Source organism: Haemaphysalis longicornis, unplaced genomic scaffold, assembly GCF_048455015.1.
Source record: "Haemaphysalis longicornis isolate Haplotype H1 unplaced genomic scaffold, Haemaphysalis longicornis Haplotype H1 scaffold_18, whole genome shotgun sequence".
In the NCBI taxonomy this organism is placed as follows: Eukaryota; Metazoa; Arthropoda; class Arachnida; order Ixodida; family Ixodidae; genus Haemaphysalis; species Haemaphysalis longicornis.
This window is the reverse complement of record NW_027526282.1, coordinates 352106-367466: the sequence shown is the minus strand read 5'-3', so window position 1 is coordinate 367466 and position 15361 is coordinate 352106. Positions and strand designations below refer to the sequence as shown.

The 15361-nt window shown below is 46.6% G+C and overlaps 1 long non-coding RNA gene across 1 annotated transcript in view; it reads left to right on the top strand.

The window, feature by feature from the left end:
- The window catches only part of LOC144166533 (uncharacterized), a 65550-nt gene extending 50821 nt beyond the window's left edge, over positions 1 to 14729 (top strand). The window contains exon 5 of the long non-coding RNA XR_013321694.1: positions 14569 to 14729. This is a non-coding gene — a long non-coding RNA (uncharacterized LOC144166533). The remainder of the gene's footprint in view (positions 1 to 14568) is intronic.
- Positions 14730 to 15361: the final 632 nt, after the last annotated feature.

Sequence of the window (15361 nt, the reverse complement as noted above, 5' to 3'; positions counted from 1 at the left end):
TAACTTGTTTTCTAGTAATTATTTTATTTGGTAAATACAACATGGCTTAACGTTTTGTTTTCTTCATCCTAAAAAACTATATTGTTCTCAGTACTCAGGGATAATTGTCTGTCACTGTAATTGCGGGGCGCACGAATACTAACACAGCACGGAACGCCTGACCCTCTTTTCGCATGGCCAGGCTACAGCGTCGACGCGCGCTACAGCGTCGACGCGCCCCTCCTCAGCCGTGTCAATCGGTACCCATTGCCAAAACCAGTGTGCTAAACAAACAACCAAAAATAAAACCGGAAGCAGGGGTGCCCCTTCCACGACCGGCTAGCCGGTCGTGGTCCCCTTTACCTATTCAACGCTACCCAGAATTTCCTTTATCTGCCTCCTTCGGTCCGGCTTGGGTGGCTCTCCCCCTTTCTCAATAACTAATTTCAAAGTGGGCTCCCCAGGAGAAGGAATGCGGTTGTTCGCAGATGCCACCATATTTCTGACTGCGCCCGCACGTACCGTACCGGGGGCCGCGAAAGGTCTCCAATTTTCTTCAAGGCTAAGAAGGCCGTTTTCATAGAAGCCCGCTTTTTTACTTCACCGCGGCAGCGAAGGGCCGCAGGGGAAGAATTCTGTGAACTTATACATCTTTCAGTCGACGTTCATTTGCACGCTTTGCCGACGCACAGTATCCAAAGTTGCAACCTGAATTTGAGCGTGTTGAGCATTAATCTGCCTGAAGCTGCCTTTAATTGTACTTTCCCGTATTGTTGGTATAATAAGTACCTAACGTTATTGAACAAAAACTTTCATATAACCGGCCGATGCACCTCATCATCGTTATTCAGTCTGTGTTGTAGATGTAGCTAGGTAAATCGTGAGTGTATAAATTGCGCGTCATAAGCCATATTGAAACCAGCGGAATAGGATCTAATGGTTGCTCGAATTATACCTTTATAGGCTAACACTTTTTTATTAGCGGCTGGAGACTTGGAGACTTATGTCACTATGTAGTTAGCTAAGGAAGCTTTTATGTATGCAGGCCTGTAAATTCTGCGCCAAACGCTTTCCTAATTCCGGCTAAATGTTGCTTAATTGTCACACGTCTAAAGGTTTACAGTTATACAGGGTGTCCCAGCTATCTTGCACCAAGATTAAAAAAAAGACTAACGGCGCCTCGGCTCGCATTAGCGCGCGTAGTAAAGCAATGCCCTCAAACAGGCTGCCTCTGAGTTAGCCAGAACGAAATAAACACAAGAAAGAAACGGCCCAGTTTATGCTTTATCTCCAGGCGCACCCCGAGAATCTTGCTGTTGCTGCTCCTTCCTTGCATGCCATTATCAAGGTGATGCGCTGTGTCTTCGGGCGGGTGACAGGGGAAGCAGTTGCTTTCAACCAGCTTATTTGGGCACGCTGCTTTATACAATGCGCGCGGAAGCGCCTTCACGTGGTTTCTTTCATATTTCGCGGGTTTTCTTTAGTCGGTCAGAATAATTGAGTACGCAGTTAGTTCGTCGCTGAAAATACCGCAGTCAGATGCCCCTCGTGGGTACCGACAAGTGCCTCACTGACACTTCAGGGATTAGGACAGCACTTCTCGAGCTAGATAATTATTACAATTAATTAGTTAAGTATCATGCGCGAAAAAATACTGTCCACTTCTCCACAGTGCTGTAAACATTATGCACTAGGTTTTCTTCCAGTAACACAATTGCTGTTTTTTTAAATCTTGGTGCATGATAGCTGGGACACACTGTATATTGCGCTGTAGCCAGCTGCAGAAGATTTTATGGGTGCCTCTCTTTAGGTTTAGGGCAGATTGTCTACAATAGCTGGCAGAAGACAGCTGAATGGTTCCAAGTATGTAGACGTAGAGCTAGACAACGGCCTATATCCAGGTAAATGAGCTTTTATGGCTTTCTCTCTTTAGCTTTAGGACGAATTATTTTCAATAGCTGGCAAAATACAGCTGAATGGTTTTGAGTCTGTAGAATTAGAGCTTATAGCCAGCCAAATGAGCTTTTATGGCGTTCTCTCTTTAGCTTTAGGACGAATTCTTTTCAATAGCTGGCAAAAGACAGCTGAATGGTTTTGAGTCTGTAGAGTTAGAGCTAAACAACGGCCTATAGCCAGCCAAATGAGCTTTTATGGCTTTCTCTCTTTAGCTTTAGCACGAACTCGTTTCAATAGCTGGCAAAAGACAGCTGAATGGTTTCAAGTCTGTAGACTTCAAGCTAAAGAATGGTCTATAGCCAGCCAAAAGAGCGTTGTCGCTGCTGGTCTATAGAACTAAAGCCATACATTTTTCTTTAGCTGGCTACAGTAGCCTGAATGGTTGTGACTCTATAGACTAAACACACTAGGATGTTCTATAGTCGTCTAAAGCGAATTGTATGGTTTACATTCTTTAGTGCAGGATGCATAAAAACTTCAATAGCTGGCTATAGCCTAATTTATGCACTTTTATGGGTGACCATAGGGACCCATAGGCGGCCATAGCTCACCATACATTTTTTCATAGATGCCCATAAGGCATTTTTGTGTGGGGAGGCACTCTTTCTTGGAGGCTGAGTAATTTTTCTCCTCCTTCGACAGACCACGGCTAGCAAAGGCGATTACTTTTTCGCAAGCGCTTTGCTTTTGGACGGGAACGACACCCCCGGCTATATCGCTGGCATCGGTGTGCATTTCCGTTTCGGTGTTTTCGTCGAAATGAGCGAGCACGGGCGGGTTTGGAGGCGTTGTTGCAGCTTGCAAAATGCTCTTTCTTGAGCGTTTTCCCATGCTATTGGGGTGCTATCTTTTGTCAGGCGCGTGCGTGGCTCTGCAATGCGTGCGAAGTTTGCGACGAAGCGCGGGTAGTATGCCCATAGTCCTAGAAATCTTCGCACGTCCTTTTTGTCTTTCGGTCTTCGGAAGTTCGCTATGGCTGATGTTTTCGCCGGGTCAGGCAGGACTCCCGCGGCGTTCACGACGTGTCCCAAAAACTTGAGTTCCTCGTAAGCGAAGCGGCACTTTTCAGGCTTTAGCGTTAACCCCGACGTGCAAATAGCCTCGAGCACAGACTCCAATCTTGTAAGGTTATCGTCGAAATTTCGGGCGAATACCACAACGTCGTCAAGGTACACGACACAGGTGGGCCACTTCAGGCTAGCTAGCACAGTGTCCATGACTAGTTTAAACGTTTCTGGCGCCGTGCACAGCCCAAAAGGCATCACCTTGAACTCATATAGACCGTCCGGGGTTATAAATGCAGTCTTCTCTCAGCCTCTGTCGTCCACTTCAATTTGCCAGTAGCCGGTATTCAGATCCATCGATGAGAAGTTCTTCGCGTGGCAGAGGTGTTCGAGGGCGTCCTCGATTCGTGGCGGGGGTACACGCCCTTTTTGTGATTTTGTTCAGTCACCGTTGGTCAAAGCAGAACCTTAAAGTGCCGTCTTTTTTTTAGCGAGTACGACCGGTGCACCCTACGGACTTTTCAATGGCTGTATAATTTTGTCGCTGAGCATGTCGTCGACTTGAGTCCGGATGGCTTCGCGCTCGTGTGAAGAGACGCGGTACGGTGACTGTTGGGTAGGTCGGGCTCAATGTTCGGTTATTATCCGGTGCTTCGCCAGAGGTGTCTGACGTCACTTTGAGTTCGACGAAAAACACTCGCTGTAGCGACGTAGCAAAGCCGATAACTTGTTTCTTTCTTCTTGCGGTAGTGCCGGATTCACGTCGAAGGGATGCGGAAGCCTGAAGGTATCTGGGGTGCGCGTTCAAAGTCGGCCACTGCGATCACGTCTCTTCCTGCTTGCGTTTCTACTAGGAACGCAATTGCCGCGTCCTTGTTTAAATGCTGGTACTCCTCGGTGAAATGGGTGACCGAAACGGCGGTTTTGCGTTTCTTAAACCGCGCAGTTCCTCTTGTGGCAGACACACCGCCTTCGATAAGGAACCTTTGATCACTCTCCACGATAGCGTCGACTTCAGGAGCCGCACCTTCACAGTAGACGGCGATCATCAAGCTTGCGCGGGGTGGCAGGGTGACGTGATCGTCGGCGAACCTTACAGCAGCACGGTCTTGGGGGTTCGGCTGCGGCGTCGGGGAGGAAAAAGTTATCCACTTGGTCAAAAGATCAATTATTGCGCCGTTGTCCGTCAAAAAATCCATTCCGAGAATTACGTCGCGGGAGCAGTTAGGCAAAATTACGAACGCAGCAGGGTACGTGGTGCCATCAATGGTGATGCGCGATGTGCACGTTCCACTTGGTGTTACGGGATGGCCTCCTGCTGTGCGTATATGCAGACCATCCCATATGGTCGTAACTTTCTTCAGCTTAGACGCGAATGATCCGCTCATTACGGAGTAGTCGACTCCAGTGTCTATAAGGGTGACTACATCAAAGCCGTCGATGGACACCTTGACGTCGGACGCCACCCTCCTTGAGTTCCGGGTTAGTCGAGCGTCGCATCTCGGCTTGTGCGTGTTGACGGTCAAGCACTGTGCGTCGTCGTTATCATCATCTTCTCAGGGGCAGGCTCGGTCAGGTCGGGTACGCATAGCGCCTTGTGGCTATTTCCGTGTTCAGGAGTCACGTCAGGGTTAGGTCGGGTCGTCGGGATTAGGGTATGTCGTGAGTCACCGTCTTCGGCGAATCGTTGCGTCGTTGGAGGGTTTTCGTTGTCCCGCCGTTGTGCAACTTCACCTCCGGAAGTTGCTACCTTTAGTTTCCCCCGCGTGGGCTGCGGGACCTTCCACGTGCGAAGTCAGCACTACTACGGTGGTCCGGCGACTGGTACGGGTAGGGCGACGGTGAACGGTTAAAACGGGCTGGCCCACGGCTGGTGTTCGACAGGTATTCTTCAATCGCAGATGGGCGGTGGCCGGGTCGGGGGCGTGGTGCGTTGACGGAGAAACCACGAAGTCCGAGTCCCTTGTATGGGCAGTGACGGTAGATGTGGTCGGCCTCTCCACAGTGGTAGCAAAGAGGACGATTATCCGGTGTTCGCCATACGTCAGTCTTTCTCAGCGTCTGGTTTCGTACTACAGGGGGTCGGGCGGGCGACAGTGGGCGGCGGTAGGGCTTCACGACGTGTTGGAGCAGGGAAGGGTCGATCAACAGCCGCGGAGTACGTCATAGCTTGGGGCTGGCAGTGTACTTCGGATGGCACAGAAGTTCCCAAAGCGTTTTGAACTTCTTCCCGAATCACGTCAGTTAGGCAAGCGACTTGGGGTTGCGGCGTCGTCGGGAAAGGTTTCCGCAGCTCATCTCTCTCTCTACTGCACGGATGGTCTCGCGTAGGCTATCAGCCGGAATCCGCATGTTGTCGACGTAGTTTCCATTGTCCGCACCAACAAAGTTCCGGTCATACTGCCTAGCATGCTTTTCGAGAGCCTTCTCAATCGTGCTGGCTTCGGCCACGAATTCTGCGATGGTTTTCGGCGGGTTGCGGACAAGTACAGCAAACAAATCCTCCTTGACACCACGCATCAAGAAACGTAACTTCTTTTCTTCCATCATTTCGGGGTCCGCGCGGCGAAATAGTTGCTTCATCTCCTCAACAAAGATCACGGGCCCTTTGTTGGGGTGTTGTGTGCGAGTTTTCAACAAAAGGACGGCTCCCTCTTTCCGCACGACGGTGGCGAATGTTTTGAGGAACTCCCCCTTAAAGATCGTCCAGTCGGTTACGGAGCTTTTATGGTTTTCAAACCACGTTCGGGCCGTATCTTCTAAATAAAAGAAAACATGGCGGAAAGTCTCTTCGTCATTCCACCTGTTAAAGATGCGGACGCGCTCCACTTTCTCCAACCAGTCCTCTGGGTCTTCTCCGGGGGATCCACGGAACGATGGTGGTTCCCGGGGCTGTTGAAGAACGAGAGCACAATTGGTAGTGCTGGTCATGGTGCCTGCGTTGATCCTGGTGGTGATGACGACATCTTCTTATTTCACTTTATCCGGAAGCAGTCCGAGCTCCGGCTCAAGACCTTGCAGTCGGCGGCTGGCACGAGTGGGACTTGATGTCGGCTTGACGAGGGCGTAGGGTGCATGTATCCCGCACCTCCACCAGATGTCACGTGGCCAAAGACGACGCGGTAGCCTTCAAGGAAAATACGTTTATTTGAGGGAAATAGTGTTCCCCTAACAACTCAAAAGAATACAGAGGCGGCGAAGCAACGGCCAACAGAGTGACTTGCGCAGGCTACTGTCGTCGAATCGAATTCTGCGTCGTCCGCTCTGCAGGCTTTTATCTTTCGGCGCAAGTGTTTCTGGAACCGTCGATTCACATCCAGAACATTGTATATCACAGAAGATCATTCTGGGCTAGCGACGTTACGGTGAAACAGTCTGCTTATCTGAATGTGATAGTCCGTATGGCATAAAAATAAAGAATGGAAGACGCGCTTTGCTTGGAACGCAGATAACACAGCCGGGCGGGGGCCGGCAGTAAAAACAATAACTAAATAAACAAACCCATACATGGTTGGCGGCAATATTTAATTGCACGTCCTTCCACGGTGCGCATCCAGTTCGTCCTACAGTGCCACAGTGCTGGCCAGAATTGGTTTCGCGGCTTGCGCGAGCCCCACACTATTGTGGGAAGGCTCCATAAAGCAATCCTTAGGCATAGTGCAGTTCATAAATTCGAACACTTTTTTTCACGTTTTTCCTAATACAATTTACGCGCTTAAGCTGGATGTCGGCAATCATGGCGTGCCGTTCTGGAGGACAATAAAAGGTGGTTAATTCACGCCACCTGAAGACCATGAATCTGCGTCAAACCATATATTTCCCCAATATCGCGGCACATTTAAAAAATAAAGCGCTTTGTAGTGGTTTCAAAAGGCCCACACCAAACTGGCTTTTCTATTCGCATCGTCTGGGATTGCGGTACCAGAAGGAGAAAAATCAAGGGTGCGAGGTAATATAACAAAAAAATATCCACAAAACGTGAAAGCTGTAGGAAGTGCGAGCAGTGATTCGCCATATTGGGCTGCGGCGCCGTTGTCCTCTCACTGCTTCTACCCATTGTCCTCTCGGCCTGCCTGTCTCACTCCTCTTTTGGTAAATCGAATGAACGTGTGTCCAATGCAATTCAAATTTACCGCATTTGCAGTTCCCCCGCGCCCTGTGCCTGAAACACTGCGGAAGCGGGATCCAACACATACCGGTTCCTTACAACGCAGTTTGGAACGCGTAGTTTTTGGCGGCGATGTTTATCGCTTGCTATTATAAAAACTAACACAATGGGCCTTCCTAACTAAACTGTCGCGGAAGCTGTCGGTTATACACACAGATTTTGCCTCAAATGTACATGAAGTTTTCTCTGGGCGAAACGACAAGGATGGGTATGACAAGCGCCAGTGGTCCAGCAGTTTCTAATAGTTATGAATATATAAACTGCTTGTTTTTAGAAACCTCTAGGTCCGTTACAGCGTAATGCCATGGGGCTCTACTTGGGTCCTTTATTTCGCTGTGCCGCCTGATCCGAGCAGTGGTTTGAGAATGCGACAGCGAACGAGCTACGACGACAGTGCGGGCCCCTAAAGTGATGTGCACTTAAAACAAAACTTTTCGTTAGACGTGTTCCCACAATGGTTCAATGCTGGAATTTGTAGGAATCACCATGAATTCCTTTTAATACGAAACAATTCAGCACTTGCCCGCAGACCTATCATGGGACCAGAAGAATATACGTTCACTTTATTTTGAGGCAATCACAACCTTCTCTAGATCAATTATAACTAGAGCAAAGGCTGTCTTAACTAACCTATATATAATCTCTATTTATTCCCTCGCTCAACTGCGGTCACAGGTTCGAACTTGCAAAACTCCAGCGACTTAGGCTTTGTAATCAAGTGAGTAATTTGATCTTGTCATTATCTTCCTACCGAAGTTAAAAAGCTAAGTATGGGTAAAGATGGCAAACTTACTGGACACGCCATATTTGCCGTGGTGAATAAGCTTTCCAAGCCTTTCCCAGTCCAAAAATCAAGAACCAGCACGCGAAAAGTTTGGAAAACCCGGTTGCCTTATCAACGTTTTCTTCCTTGGGGCATTAAACAAGCAACCCGATAACATTAGCATACCTCTATTCATTAGGTTTTTTACCTATACCGATCTCAGCTGCTGGCCACTTGAAGTAAGAATTGTTTTTAAGACCAACTTCATTATTATTATCAGCTGGCGAAAACACCAAAAGGGATATGAGATGGAGTTTATGTTACGTCGTAGTTGATGTATGTCTATAACATCGCATTACTGCTCGTTATATTTCTTGTTTGGATAGGAACAAACGTGCTTTAAACAAAGAAATATATCCGCCAAAGCTACAAAGTGACGCTCTGTCAACAATTTTACCTTAATTTGTAAGCTCAGTATTCGACTGAACACATGTTTTAGAGAACAGATACGGTGCGTTCTGTCCAGAATAAAATAGCCACACCAGGCAATAAGCAAAGGAAGCTGCACCCACGTACCTACAACCAGCATAACAAAGGCTAGTTTGGTCCCCTGAACTCAGTGATAGTGTAAAGAATTAGGTTGATGTCATGCGCCACAATGCAAAAACGAAAACTTTTATTGCGGAAGCCGAAGGAAGACGCACTTTACATCAATAGAATGATGAAACAATTACCGGGCATTGTATAGTTTGTTATTAAAGGAGCCAACCAGAAGATTAAAATTTTTCATTGTAGGCCTCTTTGCTTTCAATAATTTTTTTCTTAATGCCTAATATGCATTTTAAAAAAAAGAATACTGGTTTTTCTGCAGACATTGCGCATAGGCTCCTCGCACGTAAATTTGTGTGTCAATTTAATATCTGCGACCCACAACGGCCATCTTGTAAAGAATGGCTTAACAGTAAGCAGTGCATGATACAGCAGGATGGTTCAACGGAAGAAAGCCTTCCGGCCGATTCATTTATTTTTGAACACAAACTTGTACAACATCGTTTTAGACGATAAAGTCGTGGTTGTAAAATAGGGACACAGGGGCACTGAAAAGTAGAATCGCATAGAAAAATATTTCGCTAATACAGTAGCTGCTGTATTCAAATATGAAATTAAGCATGCTAATGTTTTCATCCTCATAATATAGCAGGCGGAGGAAGTTACATGAAGGGGGTACAAAAAGAGGCAGTGAATCGAGTTGCTTTGTACGGGACAATCATCACTCACTAACGTACAGTATTCAATGAGTGAATATTAATTGCACATGTCAGTCAATAAGAAAGCCAACAATACATTGAGATCTTATTTCCTATTTGCAAAAGCTGCAGCTGCACGTATAGTTTCAACAAAAATCTCTTGGAGATGCTCCTCAGGTGTATACGTCGGACAGAAGTACAGAATAATAGCACATCCGCCACGCAGTTTGATATGTGTATAACGGCATTCTTATTCAAACCAACGTCAAACCGATGGCCACAAATATATTATGCCATGCCTTTACAACATATCCACGCCTCCATTACAGCGTGCAGACAGCAACAAGGGTGATGAAGCTCATCAACAGAGCGGACTGCCGATAATGCTGTGGGTGATTACAGAAGGCTCCGATGATGGCTTTTCAGGAGAAATTCTCCTGTGTTATTATTTTCATCATAAACAATAACGCATCATTATACCATCACCCCCTATGTACCCCGTACCTCACTCCGCACAACTTATTGCGCATTGCAATTCCGACAATGAAAAAAAAAACAAATTTAGCATTGAAAGCATTGCCCTCTCATCATACCACCAGATTAGTTCCAGCCATGAGAGGTTATTTCTGCAACCTGAGCCCCATAAGGACAATCCAACATGTATGCATTACTAATTACTATTCAAACACAGAGCAGAAACAGGGCAGTACTCTTTGGTGGCGAGAACAAGCACACCAAAAAAACACAGTAGAGGAAAAAGCAGAATACCTTTTGGCAATGCTTATGAAACAAATTTATTTCGCCCCCAGTAATTATATCAGAACATTAGGGACGTTTGTGGGGCTTACAGGCAGTCTTAAACCACTTAATGTGAGAGTTGAAAAAAAAGAAGAAACAGTAGGCGAAAGGCAGGGAGGTCACCAGAAAACTCTGTAGTTGGCTTCCCTAAACATAGCGGAATCGAAAACGAAGAAAGCACCGGCGATTTGGCTTCGGGGTTCACTCATCCATCCTTGAATAAGCAGATATTGTAAATTTCTGAAAATGTATATACTTTTTTGGACCCGAACAAAACAGTCTGCATGAGTGATTTCCTTATTCGAGTTCAATTATGGACTGAAGTGCCGTTGTGTTTCTAGCACTACAAAATGAAACCATTGGCTTTTGCAATATATTAACACGAACTGGGATTTTAAAACCTCTTAGTAAGTTCGAAATCAGGCACTGAGTTGGATTTGTATAGTTAATTTCCACATATATAATTTAAGGTAGTATGTACAAAATCTATGTCTGTCACAGTCATATTGCTTTCTTTCTAAATTGTATCGCTTTCTTGTGAGACGTGACGCCTCCTATTTCGTCAGCTTACAGAATATGACACATCTACAAGCAAACTTTGCAAATGCTGTGATCTGAAATGGCGTTGATATTATCTAAAAAATCAAGTTTGTTTAGCATAAAGCGCAATAGCGTTTACTGCATTACTCACAAACTTTCATTGCCTAACCTCGATAAAAACAGTGTAAAACAACGAGTTGTGTTCTTTTGTTTTTTCTTTTATTATCGGCAAAAAAATGCAAAGTTGCACCATCTAGGCTAAGCTTACATTTCGCAAAAAATTCTTACTTGTTTTGTTCAAAACTGTTTGTCAGGTCCGATTTTAGTTTGAAAACGAGCATAAAAACCTGCGTTATTCATGCATGCAGTGCATAGATTTTGGATTTATATTTCGAAGACGCATACTGAAAAGGTATTGGGCCTAATCTTAAGAAAGCCTTTCCCCAACAGACTGATGTACTTGTTTGAAATTAATGCAAGACCTATTTTGAAGTGGTGCTTAAAATATAAGCGGTTGCACTCCTTTCCAGCACATTAGAATCGTAGCATTGCACAGGCTTACGCGTAATGCTCGATGTGCGTTTGCTGAATCAGAATGTTTGGAACAACAACGCTTTCTTTCGTCATTGGCGGGTTTTCAGCTTTGCAAACCATAAATCAAGAAAACATTTTTTCCAATGCACGCTGTGAAGGTGGTTGTAAAGCTAACCTTTAAATGACACCCGCATTACCCCATGCAACGTCACTTGAATTCACACACGTGGCTTTACAAAGAAAGCAACCAGAGATTCTGCCTGTCGTTACCTGAAATTCGCGGGGCAGCGTACCAAACGCCGCAGCGTCAGCTACGTCTGGGCTGGAGCGGCGGATGCTGCCGCTGTAGCCTTGCCGTGAGCTGGCGGAAATAAAACGGGGATTAGCGTCTATCGAAGGGTGAGACAGCGGATCCTAGCCATCCTGATGTGCTAGCTCGGGGCCACCCTACCACGGGATACAAGCCCGGACAACTTACCAATTAGGCAAGAGAGCCTATTGATTGCCATTTATACCAATTTAAACTGGTTAGTTCAGTAAGTTTGAACAAATTTTGAGAAAGTGAGGGATCTTTTATATCCGTTATTTATCAAACTCAGTTACTCCTTTCGACTTTTTAATACATCTTAAAACAAATCTGTATTAGCATTCGGCAATTTAAAAAACGGAGTCCTATTCGTGGCAAGCAGTGCGCAAAAGGCAGCGTTTCTCTAGCTGCCAAGTGTCTGTATGTGGTCCTTAAAGTTTGTTTACCCGGCCTTGCAAACTAATCCTAGCGTACATTTGCCGTGCGACCGCTTACGTTTGCCGGGTGAGGGTTACCCAGCAGGTGCTGTCAAACAAGTTAATCAAGCCGTGTGAAGAACCGCGCAATGGACGTGATGGTGCGCCAAAAATGGCCAAAACCAACCGTCGCACAAGCAGACGACAAAGCAGTCCCGCCGACGCGCCGGGCGGTGTGCGCGGGAACGCTGGGTAGTAGCGCCCGTTCGCCGCGCTATCTAGACTGTGCTCCCTGAGTGGAAACCGCCCTTCTCTCTCAAGCCGCGTTTGGAGTTTCTTGACGTGCACGACACGAACAAACCGTTGGCTGGTAGAGGTAGAAGGCTTTGCTTTAGAAAAATTCAATAAGAACCACAAAGTCGAGGTATAAAGCTTGCAAAGCATTTTTTGGTAGTATTGTCCAGTCCAAAATAATATTCGCCACAAAACCTCTCCACCGGAGCGCGAACAGACTGTCAGCTGACGCATCCGGAAAAAGAACTTCCGGGTGTACGATGTACGCGAGCTTCTACGTTGAGCTACCCATCAGAGAATCCAACACTGCATCTAACGCGTTAACTTGGCAGAAAGTTGGCTACCTACTTCAGGAAAATTTGCGCCACCTTTTAACCCATGGAAGTGAATGGAGGTTGCCATGACGGCATTCCTAAGGTGCCAGTTGAATACCCAGTACTGACGGCAAATTTAGCAGGAATAAAAACAGTATGCAACGCTGTAAGCTGACATCATGTCGGCGCCCATGTTTTATCTGGCTCAACACACGGGCTTGCCCGGCAGTTTTTTCTTTAGATTTGGTGGTATTACTATGGCTGTGGCAGCTCGTTTAGCTGCAGTGGACGACGCAGCAGTTCCTTCGTCCCGGGGAGAGATTAGGTCATCGTTGAACGCAGGACTCCACACGCTACTCTATTGTTATCTCGCATCGTGCTGCCTCCGCCGAGAATATCCCGCCCTGACACGGCTACCTCTTACACTTTGGGCCTACATTCATCCTATTGTTTTCTGCTCGCCGTATCTCATGTTTTCGGTATCCCCGCCGTTCGCTCGGTTACTACGCGGCGCTTACAAGTTTTCACGCTTAAGCGGCTATTAAACAAGCGCTTAGCTTGCGCTCTAAAACTCGGCTGGAGCCCGCATCGGTCTTGGGGCGTTTCGGCTGCGTCGCTGATACTTTTCTGACCATAACCCTCGGCTAGTTCCTTCGCAATGCCACATGCGCTGTGTGAGATTCTTACCCAGCACGGGCAGCTAGAGACTCTGCCCTCTTGGCTTCTGCACTGTGACGCCACCAGGCCGTTCTTAAAAATAAATATAAAAAGTGAATAGAGATCACATTGGGAATTTGCCCGAAACTCATCAACTAGCATTTACTGAGGCACATGCCAGTCAAGGCTTGTATGAACGCTTTATTAAGCGGATAATCCACGTAACCATTTTAGCCACTCAGCAGTTTAATAAATAAGTGCGCAAGCCCTAGTAATGATTACTACAGCCAATCTTTGTAGGTCATGTAAATATTGTCACGAAGCCAAATACGACGCAGTTCTCTCAGGGAAAATAGGTTAATTGGAGCGAACTTGTGCTCCCCTAAAAACTCAAAGAATATACAGGTGGCGAAGCAGGAGTCAACAAAGTGACGTACGCCAACGAGCGTTGGTGAGTCTAATACCGCAGCGTCTGCTCTGCAGGCTTTTAGATTCAACGCATCTCATGATCGCCCCTCTGTCCTTCCTGCGTCTGTCCGGCGTTGTCCGCACAGCTGCGCCTCCCCTCCTCTCCTCTCTCCGATAGCGAACGCTCTCTCCCAAACTGCTGCGGATTGGCGCAGCGCGCTCTCACTCCGTTGCTAGGCGCCGGTGGGTGGTGCTGCGCTTGGCGCTGCGCGCGCTGCGCATGTGCAGTACTCTCTCTCTCCGCACTCTCCTCTCCTTCGGGCGCTGTGAATATAAAGTGGCATGCCGCGCTCCGGCGGTCTCAGTCGACGGCCGTTCGCCCACCTCCCCTTCACGTGAGAATCCCTGCTATAAGCGTAATCAACACGATGGAAAACTCCAATGGAAACCCCCATGAGATGCGTTGCATCACACCAGGGTTCCCGCGAGGGAAGGTGGGCGTAATTTTTTACCTTTAGGCACGCGTGGTTCTTGAACCGTCGATTCACATCGAGAACATGGTAGATCAAGGAAGAATATTGTACGCTAGTGACATTAGGGCGAAACAGTCTCCTTATCTGAATGAGATAGCCCGTGCGGCATAAAAATAAAGAATGGAACAGGCGCTTCCCGTGGGACACAGATAAAAGAACCTGGTGCGGCCGAACAGTAAAAACAAACAATAAATCAACAAACGCGTACATGGTTCGCGGCAATATTTTTTCGTAGTCACATATGCAGCAGAGGCTAGCATCCACACCACCTGTGGTGAATTGTAGAAGTCCTGAGAGGGAATGCATGAAACTTTTTATTGAGCCATGAGTGCTTTTTAGAAGACCTTGCGTAATGCACCTATAAATATTTGTTATTTCTTGTTCTTCCGGCTACGCAACACTAACGGCATTGTGCTTTGAGGTGCACCTTACGGTTGTTTTTATCAATATAGTCTATAAAATGATCAGTGTTTCCGCCTAGTTTCTTCGTAAGTCTTTCATAGTATTTTAACGACGTAATTATACCAGTGTTTTACGCAACGTGACTTTTTGTGACTTTTACTGTAAAATGCTATATTTTTGGGCAGTCAAAATACTCCTCAGTAGTGGATAATGGTTTCAAGATTGTCATATACATTTTTGTTTTGCAGTTCTGTAACTTCAGTGCAACTGTTATTTTCGACGGTTTTTTCGCACACGATCTGAAGAGGGGAAGAGGGGATACACCCGGACGCAATGCAGTTCCTGTCGGACGTTTAGATAACCCTGACAAAGGACTACATGGAAGAGGAAAAACTTTAACTTACATCATGAGGGGCAACTACACCCAGAGAACTTGGTGTCGACCATAAATGTCTCCGTAGAAAGACCCTCCGCAACATGGGTAACTGACAATGCTAGTTAATGAAAATAAACATAATCAATCGAAAGTCCCATTCTCCAATAAATAATAACATCTACAACAATCTGTGCTTGTGGCTTTCCCACACCAAGCCAAATTTCTGCAACTGCTACCTTCTTGGGCTTTTATTTAGGACTGACTACTTCAATACAAGTGTATAATTATGCCTTAGCACACACATTACGTCGCCTAGGACTTCTGATAGCCTGCAATGGAGCAAGAGAAGGAACCAAGAAAACACTGAAAGGCCGCCTCAGCAGCGTAAGCAAAATATTCGCTCTGAAGCGCGTCTTCAACGCAACAACAGCATGTTAGCCCACCATCAAACAATATGTTTATGACGGGAGTACGCTATCAAAGGGTGAGCCCAACGGCAAAATTTAACGGCTTTGATGGACAGGGCAGTCGGTAAACGGATTATGCTATGTAGCTCTGCAAATGTTCTGAAGAGCCTAACTGTGTCCAAAGACGAGCATAATCATCCTTGCTTCCTTTGCTTCAGGGTCAGTAAGCCTCATGGCACGTAGCTCTTGGGAAACTGC